General features: G+C 39.8%; 2 non-coding genes across 2 annotated transcripts; one reads left to right on the top strand and one right to left on the bottom strand.

Annotated features, from left to right (window-relative positions):
* Positions 1-403: 403 nt before the first annotated feature.
* On the bottom strand, positions 404-475 carry TRNAV-UAC (transfer RNA valine (anticodon UAC)). Its single transcript has one exon. It is a non-coding gene; the product is annotated as a tRNA-Val (tRNA).
* Positions 476-22,751: 22,276 nt separating this feature from the next.
* Positions 22,752-22,823, top strand: TRNAV-GAC (transfer RNA valine (anticodon GAC)). Its single transcript has one exon. It is a non-coding gene; the product is annotated as a tRNA-Val (tRNA).
* The last annotated feature ends 1,769 nt before the right edge of the window (positions 22,824-24,592 follow it).

Raw genomic sequence — 24,592 nt, 5'->3', positions numbered from 1 at the left:
ATCTCCATGTTGCTGTCGTGTTTTCCTCTCAATTTTCCACGAAGAAATGAGTTTTACTTTTTTATTGTCGTTGTAATAGACTGGAACTAAGCAATAGACGAACTAAACTGACCTGGTATGAGGTCAGAGCCCTCATTATCCTCCCTGCTAACTACCGGAAGCAGATTAAGTCGTTCCACAACCGATGTCCGGCCCATGTTAACTCTGATGTGCCCAGCAGTTGGAGGAGGATCGCCAGAAGCTTCTGGAAGATTTCAAGGACGTCTTGGTGGACCTGACCCTTTCAGATAAGGTCGAAAACCCCAATTTATTGTGAAGATCTTCACTATAACGTTGGACGAACATACTGAATGTTGCACACATGTGATGCGGAAAAAATGAAAAAAGATAAAGACAAAAATTATGTCTGGTGTGGGTCTCGAACCCACGGCCTTGAGTGTGTAAGACTCACGCTCTACCACTGAGCTAACCAGACAATAGAAAATTCGTCTGTTTCTTCAGTTTGAATTAATGAAAATCTTTGCGAGGCAGCGTTAACAAAAGAGAGATGTCTTTGACGAAATTTCCTTGCTTGACTTATTCTTCTGTTCCTCATTATCGAAAGTAAACATACTGAAGGATATGTATATATATATATATATATATATATATATATATATATATATATATATATATATATATATATATATATATATATATATATATATATATATATATATATATATATATATATATATATATATATATATATATATATATATATATATATATATATATATATATATATATATATATATGTATGTATGTGAGAAATGTATGTGAGAAATACTTAGAAAAGCAAATGGATTTGTATGTAGCATTTATGGATCTGGAGAAGGCATATGATAGAGTTGATAGAGATGCTCTGTGGAAGGTATTAAGAATATATGGTGTGGGAGGCAAGTTGTTAGAAGCAGTGAAAAGTTTTTATCGAGGATGTAAGGCATGTGTACGTGTAGGAAGAGAGGAAAGTGATTGGTTCTCAGTGAATGTAGGTTTGCGGCAGGGGTGTGTGATGTCTCCATGGTTGTTTAATTTGTTTATGGATGGGGTTGTTAGGGAGGTAAATGCAAGAGTCCTGGAAAGAGGGGCAAGTATGAAGTCTGTTGGGGATGAGAGAGCTTGGGAAGTGAGTCAGTTGTTGTTCGCTGATGATACAGCGCTGGTGGCTGATTCATGTGAGAAACTGCAGAAGCTGGTGACTGAGTTTGGTAAAGTGTGTGGAAGAAGAAAGTTAAGAGTAAATGTGAATAAGAGCAAGGTTATTAGGTACAGGAGGGTTGAGGGTCAAGTCAATTGGGAGGTGAGTTTGAATGGAGAAAAACTGGAGGAAGTGAAGTGTTTTAGATATCTGGGAGTGGATCTGTCAGAGGATGGAACCATGGAAGCGGAAGTGGATCATAGGGTGGGGGAGGGGGCGAAAATTTTGGGAGCCTTGAAAAATGTGTGGAAGTCGAGAACATTATCTCGGAAAGCAAAAATGGGTATGTTTGAAGGAATAGTGGTTCCAACAATGTTGTATGGTTGCGAGGCGTGGGCTATGGATAGAGTTGTGCGCAGGAGGATGGATGTGCTGGAAATGAGATGTTTGAGGACAATGAGTGGTGTGAGGTGGTTTGATCGAGTAAGTAACGTAAGGGTAAGAGAGATGTGTGGAAATAAAAAGAGCGTGGTTGAGAGAGCAGAAGAGGGTGTTTTGAAATGGTTTGGGCACATGGAGAGAATGAGTGAGGAAAGATTAACCAAGAGGATATATGTGTCGGAGGTGGAGGGAACGAGGAGAAGAGGGAGACCAAATTGGAGGTGGAAAGATGGAGTGAAAAAGATTTTGTGTGATCGGGGCCTGAACATGCAGGAGGGTGAAAGGAGGGCAAGGAATAGAGTGAATTGGAGCGATGTGGTATACAGGGGTTGACGTGCTGTCAGTGGAGTGAATCAAGGCATGTGAAGCGTCTGGGGTAAACCATGGAAAGCTGTGTAGGTATGTATATTTGCGTGTGTGGACGTGTGTATGTACATGTGTATGGGGGGGGGGGGTTGGGCCATTTCTTTCGTCTGTTTCCTTGCGCTACCTCGCAAACGCGGGAGACAGCGACAAAGTATAAAAAAAAAAAAAAAAAAAAAAAATATATATATATATATATATATATATATATATATATATATATATATATATATATATATATATATATATACATATATACATATATATATATATATATATATATATATATATATATATATATATATATATATATATATATATATATATATATATGGTGTGGGAGGAAAGTTGTTAGAAGCAGTGAAAAGTTTTTATCGAGGATGTAAGGCATGTGTATATATATATATATATATATAGGGGATAGGGGAGAAAGAATACTTCTCACGTATTCCCTGCGTGTCGTAGAAGGCGACTAAAAGGGAAGGGAGCGGGGGGCTGGAAATCCTCCCCTCTCGTTTTTAATTTTCCAAAAGAAGGAACAGAGGCGGTGGCCAATTGAGAATATTCCCTCAAAGGCTCAGTCCTCTGTTCTTAACGCTACCTCGCTAATGCGGGAAATGGCGAATAGTATAAAAAAAAAAAAATTATATATATATATATATATATATACATATATATATATATATATATATATATATATATATATATATATATATATATATATATATATATATATATATACATATATATATACATATATATATACATATATATATATATATATATATATATATATATATATATATATATATATATATATATATATATATATATATATATATATATATATATATCCCATACTATCCGCCGTGGGTTGCGCCATTTTTTCGTGTGTTTCCTTTCGCTGCCTCGCTAACGCGGGATACAGCGAGAAATTATAAGTAAATAAAGTATACAAGTAATGGGAGTGTGTGTTTGTGGTAGTAGTGGGTGGGCGTGTTAAGCGTGGAAAGGAAGGCCAGTTAAAGTCCTTTTTTGTAGACTGGAGGTTTGGAAACGGGTTTTAACGGGCCTCGGTGCCTCTATATATGATGGAATACGTGCTTGCCATTGGTTGACAATGATCTAACAATGAGAGGGCTGCATTTAATATAGTTTGATAAGTTGTAAGGATGAAATTCCTATGTATTGTTTGTGTTAAGTATCAGTAATTAGGTAATGTCGTCTTCGGTGGTGCGAGCACGATTTATGCACTAGCAGACACAAACTTCCTCCCTATTGGCTGAAGGAAAGCCATAAGCTCCGCCCACCCTGCATCAATTGATCCGGATGAAGGTTGAAAGGCAATTTTTCACAATTATCTCTATGTATATAGGGAAAAAAGTAAGATATAATGGTGTCATAAGATAGAGCTTGCTGTGTTGTCTATATTCCATAAGATACATACAAAGAAAAATGCACATTTCACAAAAAGCACACGATGATAGGCACAGAAGGTACAACTGCTACTTTTACGTCCATCTGACCCAGTATATATAAGAATGTTCCTATGTATACATCATCTTTTCTAGCCATTCGAGAAGGTTCTTGCTGCTCCTGTCTCGGCCACGTGTTAACCACGTGGTTGATGGAGGAGTAACCGCCAGATCCCACGAAGAAAGAAGAAAGAATACAGAAGACAGAAGACAGAAGAAAGAAGAAAGAAGTGGATTGTAACGTTGCCTCCCGCGTTGGTCCTTCCCGCGGGAGACCGTTACGGTGACGACGCCGGCAGGCTGTTCCCTCACCACCCTCGCTGCTCCCCACACCCCCGCGTTGCCTCCACTCCATCTTCACATCCCTTTTTTATTTTTTATCTTTTATCATCCATCATCCATCTCTCGACCGTTTGGCTTGAGCAATCTCTACCCCAGCTTCCCCAACCCATTCTGGAAAACTCATTTTCCTGAGGAGTGGAGGCTGGAGTGGACCTGTTCTCACCTGACGGGGTGGAGACCCTCACACTATCTCTTACCTCTCCCCTACCTTGGACCGTCGAGCGTCCCTCACTCACGTTTTCTCGCACTAGGACACTGATGCCACCAACATGCCGCCCGACATACGTCTAAAATCCCTCAAACTGATTGTCCCCCTCCTTCCACGTTCGAACTCCTGTCCATCGTCTTTAAGACCACTGAGATCCGTCCTACTAGGATTATTCAATTACCCTCGAACAAATACCAGTTTAAGATATTCTAGGGGAAAGATAGTGATTTAGATAGAATCCTATCTAAGCCTCTCCTTGATGAACTAGCTAAAAACAACTACCAAATCGTTCAGGACCGCTGCCCCCTTCAAGCTAGATGTACTATCATTGCCTACAATGTTGATGAATCTATCTTGTCCCTCAGCCCTTCGGAGATTGTTGAAGCCATCAATGGTGAAAACAATGACGTTAATGTCATCAACATCTATAAACCGAATAACTCCAGATCAATAAAGATACAATGTTCAAACCCGACCGAGGCTGATCGCCTGCTCCCCCGGGGAGTCCTGTTCCCCATGATCTCTGTGCCAGCAAAATACCTGAAGAAAGATGAACATCTCGACGTACAACAATGTTTCAAATGTCTGAAATACCGACATGAGACTAAGAACTGTAAAGAACCCCACCAAACATGTAGTCAATGCGCGGAAACTGGTCATGGTTTTCGTGAGTGCAAGGCTCAGGCAGCGAAGTGTGTCAACTGTAAAGGTAGACATGTTGCTGTATCTGGACTATGCCCACGTAAGAAGGAGCAACTCCGCGCAGTGCGTCAGGCACGTTGATTGGTTTTGCAAACAATTCGCCTTCTTGTCCACATAATAAGTCTATGATACACTAGTTGTCTGTCTTGGACAATCGCATGTTTGCCAAATGGCGTCCTAGCTACGTTTATTCGTTTCTATCAACTAACTGCTTTGTATATATATATATATAATATATATATATATATATATATATATATATATATATATATATATATATATATATATATATATATATATATATATATATATATATATATATATACATATATATGTATGTATATATATATATATATATATATATATATATATATATATATATATATATATATATATATATATATATATATATGTATATATATATATAGCCAACCTGTGTTTACAAAATACTCAGGTTGTTTGAGTTGGCGAATGACAGGGGCTCTTGACGTAAACAATTACTGAGTGATTTCAAATGTAAAGTCATGACAGTTTACAGTTTCACATATTACCACATTCTTTCCCACCTGTAACAAAGTTCACAAGGAATAATCTTAGAGATGTTTAGGGGCATGTCATGCTCTCTCAGATCTATAAACTTGCACTGGTGAAGACATTTGATCAGACATAGTAGGATGTTTCTGAGTGGTGCTTTCTTGACATGGAGGCTCCAGGTTGTCACCAATATCTGATATTTCTTGATTGTTCAGTGGCTGAGACTCAGAGGGATTAGTATACACACTGTCACTTCTGTCACCAGTCAAAGATGCATGATGCCTTAATGAAATGGTAGTTACTCTGCCATCTGGAAGCTTGACATAATGAAATGGTAGTTACTCTGCCATCTGGAAGCTTGACATAATGAAATGGTAGTTACTCTGCCATCTGGAAGCTTGACATAATGAAATGGTAGTTACTCTGCCATCTGGAAGCTTGACATAATGAAATGGTAGTTACTCTGCCATCTGGAAGCTTGACATAATGAAATGGTAGTTACTCTGCCATCTGGAAGCTTGACATAATGAAATGGTAGTTACTCTGCCATCTGGAAGCTTGACATAATGAAATGGTAGTTACTCTGCCATCTGGAAGCTTGACATAATGAAATGGTAGTTACTCTGCCATCTGGAAGCTTGACATAAGGCTTCACACTCCAGATTGGCTTCCAATATTTCAACCTCACCCACCAGGGATTGTTCTTGCTATCCCACGTTTGCTGTCTTTAAGGGGGCCGGGCTTTTATGAATGAGCCTTGTAGGTAATATTCAGCCTGATGTGGACCTCCTAGAATGCTGAAAGAAATGCTAGTGCGGTGTACAGTTAGTAGAAGTGCACAACAATGATCAGATAGAATGGAGTGCATCTGGGAGAACTGTTTCCCACTGAGATACATCAAGGTTCTCTGTTCTGAGAGCCAGCATTATGATCTTCCATATAATTCCAATATACCTTTTGACCTGTCATTACCCCTAGGGTTGTAGGGAGTAGTACGACTGGTAGCTACCCATTTCTATTATGCAAAATCCTTTAGCTCTCCTGACATGAAGGCACACCTTTGTCAGAGTGGATATTTGCTGGCATAACACACATGTCAAACATCTGTATCAAACATCTGATAACAGTTCTGGTAGTCATGTTAGGGCTAGGGAAGACAATTGGAAACCATGAGAATTCATCAAGGACAGTGTTTCTTGATTGTGATGGAAGTGGGCCTTTAAAATCCAAGTTCAGCCTTTTGTACAGCTGGGTTGCCTTAATCAGTAGGCCAGAGTCCGATTTGTAGAACTGAAGTTTGAGTTCAGAGCATATTTGACGAGGCAGTGATTCTTTTATCATCATCGATAGAATAGGGCAGATTTCAACCACGGACAAAGGCACCATTCAAAACACTCCGGGGTGGCAAAGGTTTTCATGTAGTTCCCTGAGTTTATCTGTAGTAGTAGCACCACACACATGTGAGAGTGCATCAGCAGGAGTATCTTCTTTACCTGGGCAGCACACAATATGGTTTTTGATTTTGCTAGCAGATTTAGGGTCGAACATGAACTCCACACCGAGCTGATCTGTAATAAGCTTAAAGTGATGTCCAACAAGATAGTGTTTCCACTTTCTAAGGGCTTTTACTAAGGCATATGCTTCTTTCTCTTCAGGGGAATGTTTCTGTTCACTATTAGAAAGAGTATGAGAGAAGAATGCTACTGGACGACCATTCTGAGATAGTGTAGCAGTTATAGCATGGCCTGAAGCATCGGTGTCCATAGTGAAAGGAGACGTAGGGTCAATAGCTTTTACCACCGAATCCGCAATATCTTTAAGTTCTCAAAAGTTAGTTCTGCATCAGTAGACAGAGTAAATCCATCAGCATGCAAGAGAGGATGGATCTTTTCAGAAAAATTAAGTATCTAACGGGAGTAATGTGCAAGCATCCCCATTGATCTCTGTAAGGAAGCTGTATCCTTGGGGAGTGAAAGATTTAACATTGAATGAAGGCGCTCTGGGTATGGTCTGATCACTCCCTCTTTTACAAGTACCCTAGAAAAATTATGGCTCATAAAATCACATGTTATCCCTGGGGATAGGGGAGAAACAATACTTCCCACGTATTCCCTGCGTGTCATAGAAGGCAACTAAAAGGGGAGGGAGCGGGAGGCTAGAAAATCGTCCCCTCTCGTTTTTTTTTTTCTAATTTTCCAAAAGAAGGAACAGAGAAGGGGATTAGGTGAGGATATTCCCCCAAAGGCCCAGTCCTCTGTTCTTAACGCTACCTCGCTAACGCGGGAAATGGCAAATAGTTTGAAAAAAAAAATATACATATATTTACAGAGTTATAAGTTCGTTGAGTATTTCTGGTAAATTATATGGGAGGGTATTGATTGAGAGGGTGAAGGCATGTACAAAGCATCAGATTGGGGAAGAGCAGTGTGGTTTCAGAAGTGGTAGAGGATGTGTGGATCAGGTGTTTGCTTTGAAGAATGTATGTGAGAAATACTTAGAAAAGCAAATGGATTTTTATGTAGCATTTATGGATCTCGAGAAGGCATATGATAGACTTGATAGAGATACTCTGTGGAAGGTATTAAGAATATAGGGTGTGGGAGGCAAGTTGTTAGAAGCAGTGAAAAGTTTTTATCGAGGATGTAAGGCATGTGTACGTGTAGGAAGAGAGGAAAATGATTGATTCTCAGTGAATGTAGGTTTGCGGCAGGGTTGTGTGATGTCTCCATGGTTGTTTAATTTGTTTATGGATGGGGTTGTTAGGGAGGTGAATGCAAGAGTTTTGGAAAGAGGGGCAAGTATGAAGTCTGTTGTGGATGAAAGAGCTTGGGAAGTGAGTCAGTTGTTGTTCGCTGATGATACAGCGCTGGTGGCTGGTTCATGTGAGAAACTGCAGAAGCTGGTGACTGAGTTTGGTAAAGTGTGTGAAAGAAGAAAGTTAAGAGTAAATGTGAATAAGAGCAAGGTTATTAGGTACAGTAGGGTTGAGGGTCAAGTCAATTGGGAGGTAAGTTTGAATGGAGAAAAACTGGAGGAAGTAAAGTGTCTTAGATATCTGGGAGTGGATTTGGCAGCGGATGGAACCATGGAAGCGGAAGTGAATCATAGGGTGGGGGAGGGGCCGAAAATTTTGGGAGCCTTGAAGAATGTGTGGAAGTCGAGAACATTATCTCGGAAAGCAAAAATGGGTATGTTTGAAGGAATAGTGGTTCCAACAATGTTGTATGGTTGCGAGGCGTGGGCCATGGATAGAGTTGTGCGCAGGAGGGTGGATGTGCTCGAAATGAGATGTTTGAGGACAATGTGTGGTGTGAGGTGGTTTGATCGAGTAAGTAATGTAAGGGTAAGAGAGATGTGTGGAAATAAAAAGAGCGTGGTTGAGAGAGCAGAAGAGGGTGTTTTGAAATGGTTTGGGCACATGGAGAGAATGAGTGAGGAAAGATTGATCAAGAGGATATATGTGTCGGAGGTGGAGGGAACGAGGAGAAGTGGGAGACCAAACTGGAGGTGGAAAGATGGAGTGAAAAAGATTTTGAGTGATCGGGGCCTGAACATGCAGGAGGGTGAAAGGCGGGCAAGGAATAGAGTGAATTGGATCGATGTGGTATACCGGGGTTGACTGCTGTCAGTGGATTGAATCAGGGCATGTGAAGCGTCTGGGGTAAACCATGGAAAGTTGTGTTGGGCCTGGATGTGGAAAGGGAGCTGTGGTTTCGGGCATTATTGCATGACAGCTAGAGACTGAGTGTGAACGAATGGGGCCTTTGTTGTCTTTTCCTAGCGCTACCTCGCACACATGAGGGGGGAGGGGGATGGTATTCCATGTGTGGCGAGGTGGCGATGGGAATGAATAAAGGCAGACAGTGTGAATTGTGTGCATGGATATATATGTATGTGTCTGTGTGTGTATATATATGTGTACATTGAGATGTATAGGTATGTATATTTGCGTGTGTGGACGTGTATGTATATACATGTGTATGGGGGTGGGTTGGGTCATTTCTTTCGTCTGTTTCCTTGCGCTACCTCGCAAACGCGGGAGACAGCGACAAAGCAAAATAGATAAAAAAATAAAATATATATATATATATATATATATATATATATATATATATATATATATATATATATATATATATATGTATATATTCTTCTTCTTTTACACTATTCGCCATTTCCCGCGTTAGCGAGTTTCGCCAAGAACAGAGAAATGGGCCCCTGAGGGAATATTCTCACCTGGCCCCCTTCTCTGTTCCTTCTTTTGGAAAATTAAAAAAGAAATAATGAGAGGGGAGGATTTCCAGCCCCCGCTCCCTCCCCTCGCCTTCTACGACACGCAGGGAATACGTGGGAAGTATTCTTTCTCCCCTATCCCCAGGGATATGTATATATATATATATATATATATATATATATATATATATATATATATATATATATATATATATATATATATATATATATATATATATTTGGATATATGGATTTGTATGTAGCATTTATGGATCTGGAGAAGACATATGATAGAGTTGATAGAGATCCTCTGTGGAAGGTGTTAAGAATATATGGTGTGGGAGGCAAGTTGTTAGAAGCAGTGAAAAGTTTTTATCGAGGATGTAAGGCATGTGTACGTGTAGGAAGAGAGGAAAGTGATTGGTTCTCAGTGAATGTAGGTTTGCGGCAGGGGTGTGTGATGTCTCCATGGTTAATTTGTTTATGGATGTGGTTGTTAGGTAGGTGAATGCAAGAGTTTTGGAAAGAGGGGAAAGTATGAAGTCTGTTGTGGATGAGAGAGCTTGGGAAGTGAGTCAGTTGTTGTTCGCTGATGATACAGCGCTGGTGGCTGATTCATGTGAGAAACTGCAGAAGCTGGTGACTGAGTTTGGTAAAGTGTGTGAAAGAAGAAAGTAAAGAGTAAATGTGAATAAGAGCAAGGTAATTAGGTACAGTAGGGTTGAGGGTCAAGTCAATTGGGAGGTAAGTTTGAATGGAGAAAAACTGGAGGAAGTAAAGTGTTTTAGATATCTGGGAGTGGATCTGGCAGCGGATGGAACCATGGAAGCGGAAGTGGATCATAGGGTGGGGGAGGGGGCGAAAATCCTGGGAGCCTTGAATAATGTGTGGAAGTCGAGAACATTATCTCGGAAAGCAAAAATGGGTATGTTTGAAGGAATAGTGGTTCCAACAATGTTGTATGGTTGCGAGGCGTGGGCTATGGATACAGTTGTGCGCAGGAGGATGGATGTGCTGGAAATGAGATGCTTGAGGACAATGTGTGGTGTGAGGTGGTTTGATCGAGTAAGTAACGTAAGGGTAAGAGAGATGTGTGAAAATAAAAAGAGCGTGGTTGAGAGAGCAGAAGAGGGTGTTTTGAAATGGTTTGGGCACATGGAGAGAATGAGTGAGGAAAGATTGACCAAGAGGATATATGTGTCGGAGGTGGAGGGAACGAGGAGAAGTGGGAGACCAAATTGGAGGTGGAAAGATGGAGTGAAAAAGATTTTGAGTGATCGGGGCCTGAACATGCAGGAGGGTGAAAGGAGGGCAAGGAATAGAGTGAATTGGATCGATGTAGTATACCGGGGTTGACGTGCTGTCAGTTTATTGAATCAGGGCATGTGAAGCGTCTGGGGTAAACCATGGAAAGCTGTGTAGGTATGTATATTTGCGTGTGTGGACGTATGTATATACATGTGTATGGGGGTGGGTTGGGCCATTTCTTTCGTCTGTTTCCTTGCGCTACCTCGCAAGCGCGGGAGACAGCGACAAAGCAAAAAAAAAAAAAATATATATATATATATATATATATATATATATATATATATATATATATATATATATATATATATATATATATATATATATATATATATATATATATATATATATATATATATATATATATATATGTTATATTTTATTGCTGTCTCCCGCGTTAGCAAGGTAGCGCAAGGAAACAGACGAAAGAATGGCCCAACCTATCCTTATGCACATGTACATACCTATACATTTCAACGTATATATACATATACATGCACAGACATATACATATATGCACATGTACATATTCATACATGCTGTTTTCTTCTATTCCATCGCCACCCCGCCACACATGAAATGACAACCCCTCACCCCGCGTGCGCGCGAGGTAGCGCTGGGAAAAGACAACAAAGGCCAAATTCCTTCACACTCACAGTCTCTAGCTGTCATGTATAATGCACCGAAACTACAGCTCCCACAGGCCCCACAAAACTTTCCATGGTTTACCCCAGACGCTTCACATGCCCTGGTTCAATCCATTGACAGCACGTCGACCCCGGTATACTACATCTTTCCGATTCACTCTATTCCTTGCACGCCTTTCACCCTCCTGCATGTTTATGCCTCGATCACTCAAAATCTTTTTCACTCCTTCTTTCCACCTCCAATCTGGTCTCCCACTTCTCGTTTCCTTCACCTCTGATACATATATTCTCTTTGATTTTGATTTTGACGAATTTTTTTGAGAAGTTTATGAAAACCAAACTTTACCAACAAGTCCAACAATTTACCGATCGCTTTCATTTCGCTTATACGAGAAATCGAGGTGTAGAGGATGTAACTCTGTGCTTTATTGATTATGTTCTCGAGCATATGAACAGATCTAATATTACCGATATACAACATTTTGTAGATTTTTCTAGTACTTTCAACACCATTCAGCATCATATAATGATGCATAAACTTAATAACATGAATGTCAATTCTAACTAAACTCTCTGGAATAATGTTTTCCTTACAGGAAGGCCTCAATATGTTCAATTTCTTACATGAAAAATTGGATATCATGATAACAAATACAAGTGGAGCACAGAGGTGGATGGTGTGGTCAGCCAGTATACTAGTGAGTGTTGGTGTCATGTTGGCCAGGTGGAGCACAGAGGTGGATGGTGTGGTCAGCCAGTATACTAGTGAGTGTTGGTGTCATGTTGGCCAGGTGGAGCACAGAGGTGGATGGTGGGTCAGCCAGTATACTAGTGAGTGTTGGTGTCATGTTGGCCAGGTGGAGCACAGAGGTGGATGGTGTGGTCAGCCAGTATACTAGTGAGTGTTGGTGTCATGTTGGCCAGGTGGAGCACAGAGGTGGATGGTGTGGTCAGCCAGTATACTACTGAGTGTTGGTGTCATGTTGGCCAGGTGGAGCACAGAGGTGGATGGTGTGGTCAGCCAGTATACTAGTGAGTGTTGGTGTCATGTTGCCAAGTTATGTATGCAGATGATGCCGTTCTCCTAAGTCAATGTACAAATGATGATGACGTGTATCCGGAAGTTGAACATTTTACGTTATGATGTAATGATAATGACCTTGAACTCAATGTTCAGAAAACAAAACAAATGATTGTAAATCACATTAGCTTACCAGTGGCTCAGGTACATTTATATGTTAGTGGTGAACTTGTAGAATGTGTGAAGGAATGTAATTACTTGATAATGACTTTTCTTTCAATAGAAATATGGAGGCACTGTACAAAAAGGTAATTTCTAGAATGTATTTTGTTAGGAATCTTAGCAACCTTAAAATTAACACTAAAACTATAGATTTATTTTATACAGCTTTTATACAGTCAGTAATCTCATTATCATTCACATGTTGGTAGGCAAACTGGAATTCAGATCAAAACATAAATAGACAAAAGTTATCAAGAACTGCATTAAATTAGGAATACCAGTTCACTACTAGAAATATACACAAAATGTTAATGAGGTAATAAATTACCTACGATGAAAAGATATTGTGTTTAGGATTATGAAGAGCAAGGAAGAAAATAGACCCAGATGAGCCAGTGTTCGGGCTCGGCCACTCCTCCATATTGTTTCCCCGGTAGCCACTTGGGCAGCGCTACTGTGCGTCGACTCCCTATTGGTGGACCGCTGCTGCTTGTGATTCATGATTGGTCCTCCGCGGACCAGTGGTTACTGTGATTGGTCCTCTGCGGACCAGTGGTTACTGTGATTGGTCCTCCGCGGACCAGTGGTTACTGTGATTGGTCCTCCGCGGGCCAGTGGTTACTGTGATTGGTCCTCCGCGGACCAGTGGTTACTGTGATACGTTCCCGTGGTATATTGATTAGGGCCGCAGTTGGCCGTGCTGTCTTACCTTACCTGGTACATGTATAATGGACACACGTAAAACATGTTATCTTTTCATATTTTTTCTTGAAAGAAGTCTTAATAAACTTCAAAAACGGAAAGAGAAACACAAATGTCAAAACATTAGTATATCTACTCACGTGTATATTCATATTTCTACATCTAGATGAAACAGACGAATGTGTTACATATTTTGAAATGTTACTCAGGACTGAACGTATGTATATTGATAGATCTTAATAAGTGGGAGCAGTTAAGGTCAGAACTGGTAAAAGAGACCTTCCCTTATTTACCGGGTTTTTGGCTTAGCTCTTTAGCTTAGTGAAGCATTCCCCCATTTCCTTCACTAAATTTCATTTGTGTTTATTTTCTGTGTTTACTCTTCTCTTTTTGTGTTTACAGACAAGTGGTTGTTGACCGGTATTTCTGGTGTTGCTGGACCACTGGTACATCTCACGAAGGTTGTTTGGACACAATTGTGCGACCATGTGAGAGGTGATGACAGCAGGAGAACTCCACCCAGCTTGGTACGTCCAGCCGGCCCTACTGTGGGGCGCTTGTCTGTCTGATCAGCTGCCTCGTATATTGTCTTAGAGAAGATGTAAGGTGTTACAAGTACCTTTTGTGTGGGGTGGTACCACACGCCACCCCAGAATCTGGGGTCTAGCCCCACTGGTATGGACTCTAGTAAGCCAACCACTCACTACTGCCGTAGTGGGTAGTTAGTGGTGTTGACCGACCTACGCTGGACATTAAGTGCACAAATGCAGAATTTGTTATGTTACATGTGACCGGTTCAACGCTTCCCTCAACCCCTTCCTCATCAAGAAAGTGATTGATGGCCTGGCTCGATATTTCGCCTAAGGGCTGAGGAGTCTTATTCAAGAATTATTAACATCTTCATCCTAGCCGTAATGAACAGAAATAATTAACAGAGCTTTTATATCCCAGCTACAGTGAAGGAAATAAATACAACTGAGAGGAGATCAATTTCATACACATTGGTGGATGACTGATGGAAATTATTAAGTTCTTATTCGAATTTTGTCTTATCTTGATTTTGTTGATTTTCATTGACCAGTAAATCTTGACCTGCACAAGGTAAGGCTGCCAATAACTTTTGCACATGTCATCCAAAAACTATATCACTACACATCTTGTGCTTTATATTTTGAAACACAGAATGAAGAAGTTTGATATACCTTACTTGGGTATGGTCATGTAGTGATGTGCTGGCTATCCTTATTTGACAATTATGTTGCACATGATAGGAAAGCTGTTTGGTAAAACTGGAGGGATGAAGGAACTTTATTTAATGGAAGTACCAGATACTTCTTGGTTCCTGTTCTCTACAGTCTGCTATATTGAAAACTATCTTGTGTTTGTTGATAAAACTTTATGAATATTTGATGTTTATGTAAAAAGTGGAGTGCATGAATGAATTAATATTAAATATACAATAATGAAAGAATACTTGTAAAATCTGGAGAAAATCTAAACTTTACATTTCAGAATAAAAACATTGCAGTTATATTTCTGCTTGAACATTACATTTCATTTCACATTCTATTATTTATGCCTCCTTTTCTCTGTAAGTCCTCATGAATGAATGGAATGGCTACAAAAGCCAAAATGAGTTCAAAACTAATTCAGTTGATATATGGGTAAACCATAGCAATGAGAGGAATACATATGAAAATTATTGGTTTGATGAAAGGTACAAAAAAAAAAGGCAACTGCAGATGTACATCTCATAGCAAAGAGTAAGTTAAACAATGAAACAATTTACAAGATTAGTAATATTACAGCCATTTTTGTTGGTGAAGCCATAATGCAAGAATAAACTGAAGTCCAAATAATAAGAATCAAAAGTACATAATGTGTTGTGAAAACTGGTACCAGAATGAAGTAATTAAACACAAGAAGATATGTATAAGCATAAAACAGAAAATCCATGAAATGATAAAATTATTAACGGAATAATGATAGTTACACCAAAATAAATATTTCATGCAGTTTCAAGGAAAAACAATCTAGCTCAACTAAATACTTTAAACAATGTGGCAACATGAAGAAAAGAAAAAAGCTTTGGAATTGTTTTACATCTTGTACGACAATGTTACTTCACAATAAGAGTATTCTCCTAAACATATTCATCTTGGGGCTCAGCGAGGCCATTCTTTTCAAATTACAGTTTGGAAACAACACCCAAATATATAAGGTCATTCCTTTCAAATTACCGTTTGGAAACAACACATAAATACGTAAGTACGAATGGAAAATTTAGGTAGGCTAAACATTAATTGAAAACATCAGGGGAGACCCATTATGAAGAAGAGCAAAGTAACTTGTCAGCTTTACCTTTTACTGCAGATAATATCTGATGAATTAATTTCAATGAGTCCTTAACTTTACAGAGATGCAGAAGTGTCTTGTTCCTCTGAAAACTATAAAGAACAAAATGGTAATCAGCAGCGTAGTTACAAGAGGATGGAGGGTAGGCCCCAGGAACCACCGACTGTTTAGGGTTTTTATGATATCCAATTCTGCCTAGCTCCTAGGTTGCCATCCAGTCAATTTGGCCGTGATAATCTTGGCAAATCTATCCCCAAGGGTCCCAAATATCTAAACGCCAGTGGTAAATAGCACCTCGACTTAACTCAAAATATCACATATTGTTTACTTGACACTTATAGAGCCTAGCTTTCATGTGGTAATCAATAAGATTTGAAAATGAACTTTGTCTAAATACAACACAAACACTTTAAACAGCTAATGTTAGAAATGAAAAGTGCTAATCAATAATAACAAATATAAACAAACCGTAACTTTTATTCTGTCCCTTACCACCATGCATGTCTGTTCAAACAAAACCAACTGACCAAAAATAATTCTTTATGAACGTCTCGATTAACTAGAATTTCCCAAGAAACAATAACATATAAGAGAAGTTTTAGTCTGCAAACAAAACAAATACTTAAAACAGCTAACACAAAAGTAAAAAATAGATATCATAAATGATCATAAATTAAAGCCAGTAACTATCAATAGCTGTCGCTTACACTCACGAATGGCTGACCCGTACCATATTTTGGTCTTCCGCTTCACGTACAAATCTTGACCTATAACAATTCTAAATTATAATTACTATAATTTTCCTTAATCATTATATTACAATTTTCTTATGTTAATAATTAGTATAACAAACACAAACAAAAACTGTAGAACTATCAGAAGACAAATTTCAGGCAGCAACTATGAACAAGCGGGAAGGTTTGATCATTTCTCTCCTGCTCCTGCCTCTCTCTCCGTCTCCCATATGGCCTTCCCATACACCAAGATGATATATATATATATATATATATATATATATATATATATATATATATATATATATATATATATATATATATATATCTGGCCAATTCCCTGATCAACTTTGTTAACGTAGGTTGCATAAAATATACAAAATCACTAACCTCATTACAGGTTACTATATTATAAGAAATAATTTCATAGATTTTTGTTTATTCTCCATAGATTTGAAACACTTTAAAAGCCTAGCTTGTATACTAAGATTTTCATCCTCTGAGCGAAGCCATACAATAATCGTCCTTATCTACTCTGAGCATTGGATAGCCTCCTGATGATCAAGGTTGCTGTTTTGGTTGTCCGTTTCCCTTGTTACTGGTGCGCCTCACTGCACACCTTACATGAGTGCCTTCCACAGTATTAGGGACAGCTGCTGGGCCTCACTGTAGCTACTTCTGGGACGGTTGCCAATCTTCCTCGTATTCCCTCATGACCACAGCGCCAAACCGACTCCCGCCATCAGGCCGAGACGCACAAACATTTCTGACAAAATTGAGACAACCACTTTCGCGTCAGTTTTGACACCAAGTGAATTTATACGACAATTACGCTCAAGATGCTTGGTTTTTCGTTCATGGATTGAACAGAAGCAACCAACGATGGTTGCTACTGCCCAATCCATGAAGTCCCCCCCACCACGGAAAGGTAACCAAGCTTCGGGGGGGATGGGTGTTTACCCTGACGCCAACGGAGAAACTCAATACAATATTTTTATTATAACTTTCCTTAATCTTGAAAAATGAATCAATCAGAGGGAACAATAGCCCCAGCATATGAAGATTGGCTAACCGAATCCTTGCGCATTGTGTAGAAAGTGATTTCTTTGAGGGTTGCTTTATGGAAGGCACGGTAGCGTCGGAAGAGTTTCATTTTTTCTTTGAAGACGAAGGAAATTATCCCCGTAAATGTATGTATTTTTTTGGGCGGGATAATGTTCCCATTTTTTTTCTTTCTTTGTTTTTCAACGTCCCTATGTAGATATTATGTGCCATCCACTACTGGGAGAAAGCCAGACTTCCGCTAGATTAGCGTAATCCTTGGCGAGGCGAAACTAAAGTTGTCTTGGTGTTGGTTCCTCAGTGATAACCCAAACACAAACACAAACACACCTCCAGTGTCCACTCTAGGGCCGTGTTCTCCTGCAGCACCAGCAGGAAGAAAGAACTCCGGTTCCTCACAAACTGAATCTTTTGGCACGGGGAACGTGTGTCATCTCGACACGCCTTTTAACGCCCGTACGTGGTGCAGAGTGCAGTCGGTATGTCCGTAGGACATGTCATGTGTTATTGGCCCCAGTCGGTCTAGAACGCTGGGCCTGACATGTGTTGGGGGACCAAGTCGGTCTTGAATAGTGGGCCTGACAGGTCTTGAGACCTGCCATGTCTCCCTGAAGGTGGGCCTGACAAGTGGGGTGGGCTGCATTTCCTCATGGATGGTGGGTCTGGTAGGGCGTGTGGGCTGCAGTGCCACTTGAGTGGGCGAGGTCACTTGGCCAGCATCAGTGGGACGGTGAGGTTTCACTTTTGCACAGCGACCGTTGATGGAGAGTGGTGTCACGTCGGCAAGAAGTGCCTTCTTGTAGGAGGCATAGCAGGAGTACTGGATGACGGCAAACCCGCGGTGGTTCTCGTACGTGGATTCAGCCAGGATACTTCTCCGTGGTGGGGCTCGCTTCGTGGTTGGTGGATGTGGCCCTCCCCGCCACATGGTCACAGTGGTTGACCTATTTTACGTCAACACATTACGAGGTCAACCTTCACCAAATCCATATGGCGGTCATACCAGCTTCACCCATATTCCATTTCCTCCAATTCCACTTCTGGGTATTCCACCTCCATATCCATACAGCCAAATTCCACTCCATCCATGACTTCCACGTCCGGGTATTCCACCAATTCCACTCCATCCATCTCTTCAACGTCTGGGTATTCCACCTCCATATCCACACAGCCAAATTCCACTCCATCCATCACTTCCACGTCTGGGTATTCCACTTCCATGTCCACACAGCCATAGCCCATGTCAAATACATGGACATATTCAAATTCCATCTCCTGGACAAAGGAGGATCGTCCTACCTTCCTTGGTGAACATTATTATATTGAAGTGTTCGAGGAAAGGTTGAGGGAGCTTGCAAGGCGGAGCAGAGATGTTCACTCGACAGAGGTCACAGCTCAAATGATGCTCTCGGTCCCGGCTCCCGCCCTTATATAACCTGGGAACTGATCATATCCTAGCATAGCTTAATATAGAGAAGTCTAATATAGTGAAGTCAGTACTTTAATACAGTTAAGTTTATTTCTCAATAGTTTAATACATGTGCCTGACAACAGTTCCTTCACCCGTGCAATGTCCCGTCACAGAACACAAGATTGTCATTATAATTCGTTTTTATCAGCAGAAATTAGATTAAAGTTACTAAAGATAAGTGGTTTAATATGTTATGTGTGTTCTCTGTCATCATAAAGATGGCCATCTACCCTGATGTGTAAAGAAAACATCAATTTTGCCGAGGCTGTGGTGAAGATAAGAACACAATGATATGATAATGTGGTCATACAATGGTGTAGTCAAGATGTTGTGTTAGAACTATGTAGTGAAGATGGGAGTGTAGTGAAGAGGAGGATTTAGTGAAAATATATATGTTTCTTCACGCTGAGCCATTCCATATAGATGAATATATCTATAATCTAATTGCGGTAAATTACCATATGACTTTAACGGCACCAGCCAGCAGGAAAAATGTCGGATATAGGAGTGACTGAATATTTTGTCGGGTACAGAAATAATTGAATATTTGGTACGATCGATCAAAATGCTTTTTATAGGCAAATAATTTCTGATTTTTCAAATGATTTTTTCCATCTGTTGGAACTGGTGTAAGTAATTAAAGATATGAAAACCGATGGAAAAGTTCAGTTTAACGCTTTTACGAATGTCTTGCTGCGTGTTTGGGAAGAGCAGTAAACTACAGGAATATATTGGTCTAATGTCCCCTGCTCGTCCAACAGCAGATATTGTATGGTCTGAGACATTATTTCTGGTGGAGGTGGATTCTCTCCGGCATTGCGTAAATCACTTCCACAAACTTGCGCCATTTTGCACAAATATAGATCCGATATGATGCATTTCCCAGTTCTCTTACGTTACGGACCCTAGTCATCCTAGCCTAACCTAGCCTAAATAAAAAGGTGTGGAATAATGTGCAGCATTTCTCCTTCATTACAAGTGATAATAAACCTAGGCTATACAGCAACCAGGAACGTCCATATTTGTCTAACTTCTCACATGTCTGTGTCATCTGTCTGCAAACACGTCGACCATTACCATGAGGGCAATTGCGGCTTTTGATTTTGAATATCTCATGTTTCCTCTCTGCCGTGAGATCTTCATACTTAAATAAAATGGTGGGCCGTAAGAAATATATGTCCTTCGAAGGTCAACTATATGGCTCAGTTCCATCATCAGTTTCTAAGAAAACTGAAAAGGTGAGGTCCCACCGAGATTCGAACTCGGATTGCTGGATTTAGAGTCCAGAGTGCTAACCCTTACACCATGGGACCTGATAAGAAAAGATGTGATTTCATCTAAATGTTTTACATATAATCAACCAGAGGCCATTCCTCCCTCCCTGCCTGCAGGGTTCAAGGTTTTCTAGAAGGTTCTCGAAGATTCTGGTAAGATCATTGCCTTTGAGAGGTCGTCGTTAGATGACAGTCAGGTTCACTCTATGGTTGGTGTTTGTAGTTGGTTGTCCGAGGATGTTGTTATACTTGATCAATTTTGTAATTGTTGACTTTCAGGTAGGAAGTACTCATTTACGATGCATCCTTGTGCTCACAACAACCTTATGAGTCACTTCAAGATTTATCTTCACTACAACTTTATCTTCACTACACTATTAAGGCTGAAGTCAATGGTCACATTCACTACAATCTCAACACGACTGGTCTTATACCTAACCCATATTATCACTACATCCATGTACATCTATTTCTTGCAGAATAACGCAGATAATGATTTCTGTGAAAATTGACATATACAGCCTTACGTATCTATCTATCTATCTATCTTTCTAAATCAGAAAGTCAACAACAATATCATTAATGATACGTATAACTACGTCCTCTCAATGGCAGTTCCTACCCAGAATCTTCGAGAACCTTCTAGAAAACCTTGAACCCTGCAGGCAGGGAGGGAGGAATGGCCTCTGGTTGATTATATGTAAAACATTTAGATGAAATCACATCTTTTCTTATCAGGTCCCATGGTGTAAGGGTTAGCACTCTGGACTCTAAATCCAGCAATCCGAGTTCGAATCTCGGTGGGACCTCATCTTTTCAGTTTTCTTCGATACTGATGATGGCCGCATTATTCTGTACGTTATATATACATTCATATATATACATAAATATGTATATATAAACTTATATATGGAATAATATGGTTTTATCAATAGCCGGAGACCATTCCTCCCTCCTTGCCTGCAGAGTTCATAGTTTTCTGGAAGGTTCTAGAAGATTCTGGTGAGATAATTGCCATTGAGAGGACATTGTTATACTTCATATATCAATGATTTAATTATTGTTGACTTTCAGATAAAGATAGATAGATAGATAGATAGATAGTTTGATTGATAGATTGATAGAGCGATATTTAGATAGGTATATAGATAGATAAGTTTCATCAATACTGTATCTTACGCCATCTCCTGTTGCTGGACATATGTTCAACCAGCATTGGGAAAACCTCCAGTAGACCTTAATGTAAAGCAAGATAATAACAAAACCTGCAATAAAAGAATACGATCAACTCCCCAGTGCAGAAATATTGTGACCAGAAAGTCTTCTAGCAAGATGTCAGACGATTCCACGGGAAACACGAAGATAACATTAAATATCTTAACATCAACAATAATAAGACTGATGATGATAATGAAATTATAACAACAAAACTGATAAACTCAGGGAAAATAGTGTTCTACATTATGCCTCTAGAAAATAGAAACTTTAACGAAAATCAGGAAAAGAAATACCCATCTGGCTGATACGACACAGTAAAAGAACCATCCCACAACCAACTCTAAACTGAACCTGACTGTCCCCTAACAATGTCCTCTCAATGGTATTTATCTTACCAGAATCTCGTAGAACTTTCCAGAAAATCAAGAACTCTGCAGGCAAGGAGGGAGGAATGGCCTCTGGCTGCTGATGATAACCACATTATTCTATATATATACTTTTACCTACAACCGAAGGTTGACCGGCCAGCCCAAGTGGCTACAGAGGTTGTATCCATGAAAGAAACGGACCCACCAGCAGACGAATTCGGTTGGCAGGTTGTATGGAAGAAGAGGAAAAAGAAAGTTGCCCAACCAGCCCAACCAGAAGGGTGTAGCAAAGAAACGAAAGAAGGCTGCCCAACCAACCTGGGTGGTAGTAAGGATGGCTGCTCCACAACCCCAGGTCGTTAGGCAGACTGTAGCCATGGAAGAAAGGAAGGCTGCTCGTCCACCAGCCCAGGTACCGAGTGAGCGTGTAGCTATGCTGGCTGACCCACCAGCCCGGGTAGATAGCTACACCCAGATGGCTATGTCGGGTGCAGCAAAGAAGCAAACCCCACAACTACTCCACGAGGTTTGCAAGCCTGCACCCAAAAAGATGAAGACGAAGGTTGCCACACTACCCAATGCACCACCACATGTCTAGAAAGGGAAAAGGTGGACAGAATGGCTGGAGGTCCCACTCCAACAACAAAATCACCTTAGGAGCCAAGTTCCATCATTATTGAAAATATATTTATATATATATATATATATATATATATATATATATATATATATATATATATATATATATCCTTCTGTATGTTTACTTTCGATAATGAGGAACAGAAGAAAGAGCCAAGCAATATAGATTTCGTCAAAGACATCTCTCTTTTCTAAACGCTGCCTCGCAAAGATTATCATTAATTCAAATTGAAGAAACAGACGTATTTTTCTATTGTCTGGTTAGCTCAGTGGTAGAGCGTGAGTCTGACACACTCAAGGTCGTGGGTTCGAGACCCACACCAGACATAGTTTTTGTCTTTTTCTTGTTTCATTTTGTCCGCAACACATGTGTGCAACATTCAGTGTGTTCGTCCAACGTTATAGTGAAGATCTTCATAATGAACTGGGGTTTAGACCTTATCTGAAAGGGTCAGGTCCACCAAGACGTCCTTGAAATCTTCCAGAAGCTTCTGGCGATCCTCCTCCAACGACAGGAACATGGAGACTTACCCTGTGGTTATTTTGCCGGCTAGTCGGCAACGGTCGGTTAAGCAGTATTTTGCCGTGGTAATCTCAGTGCTTTATGTAATACTAAGTGCCAGAAAATGTTCTTGGGGGCGTAGCTCAGTGGTAGAGCGCTCGCTTGGCATGCGAGAGGACCCGGGTTCAAACCCCGGCGCTTCCATTTTTGTTATTTGGGAAATTTATTTTCATTCGTGTATATATATATATATATATATATATATATATATATATATATATATATATATATATATATATATATGTATATATATATATATATATATATATATATATATATATATATATATATATATATATATATATATATATATATATATATATATATATATATATATATATATATATATCGTCCGATCAGGGAAGTTAAGCAACTTTGGGTTTGGTTAGTACTTGGATGGGTGACCGTCTGGGAACACCAGATGCTGTTATCCCTGGGGATAGGGAAGAAAGTATACTTGCCTCGTATTCCTTGTGTGTCGTACAAGGCGACTAAAAGGAGAGGGAGCGGGAGACTGGAAATCCTCTCCTCTCTTTTTCAATTTTCCAAAGGAAGGATCAGAGAAGGGACCAAGTAAGAATATTCCCTCAGAGGCTCAGTGTAGTGAGAGTGTAGTGAGGATGAGTATAGTTATGATAAAGATATTGTCAAGATAGCTTGTAGTGAAGAAAAGAATGTAGTGAAGATACAAATGTAGTAGAGATAAGGGTTATCAAAGATTAAAGTTTATTCAAAATGATTATGTAGTGAACATAAGAACTTTTTAGTGAACATCAGGGAGTGCAATGATGATGGTATGGTAGAAATAACGGGGTAGTGAAGAAGAGGGTATAGTGAAGATATAATTTAGTGAGAATAAGCTAGTAGTGAAGATGCACTTTAGTTTATATGAGGTTGTAGTGAGCTTAACGTTATTGACCTGATCCCCCAAATCCTCCAAACTACGTTCAAGGACGGATCCAAAGCCAACCGAAAAGGCTATTTCTCTGTGTACTATTAGTGGTGGTGGTGTGTGTAGGTGTGTGTAATCATCTATTTGCACTGGTCGGGCCCCGTGTAAGTACGTTGTTTGTGTGAGCGGGTAAAATCTAAAGCCTTTCTTGAAACCAGCTTAGTCAAGATAAGGTCGTATGAAGATGAGGCTGTAGTGAAGATTATAATAAGCCTTGCATAGTGAAGATAAAGGGATTAAGGAGAGGAGATGTAGTAAAGAAGATTATAGTGAACACAAAAGGATTCAAGCTAAGTACAGGGTCGGCCTACTGGCTTGAACTTACATTTCAGGTCAAAGGCATTCGAGTACATAGTATTCGAATAGTTATTTCCCTATCAGGGCGATCATAGCCTAACGGTAGCTCTCCCTCCCGTTGCACAGGGGACCCGGGTTCGATCCTGGCTGTTGGAGGTTTTTATGTTTCATGAGAGTGCTCGTTCATATGTACTTAGTTCGTATATATATATATATATATATATATATATATATATATATATCCCTGGGGGATAGGGGAGAAAGAATACTTCTCACGTATTCCCT

This window comes from Panulirus ornatus, chromosome 12, assembly GCF_036320965.1.
Source record: "Panulirus ornatus isolate Po-2019 chromosome 12, ASM3632096v1, whole genome shotgun sequence".
Taxonomy (NCBI): domain Eukaryota; kingdom Metazoa; phylum Arthropoda; class Malacostraca; order Decapoda; family Palinuridae; genus Panulirus; species Panulirus ornatus.
The sequence above is the reverse complement of the archived record's forward strand: the minus strand, read 5'-3'. Positions and strand labels throughout refer to the sequence as shown.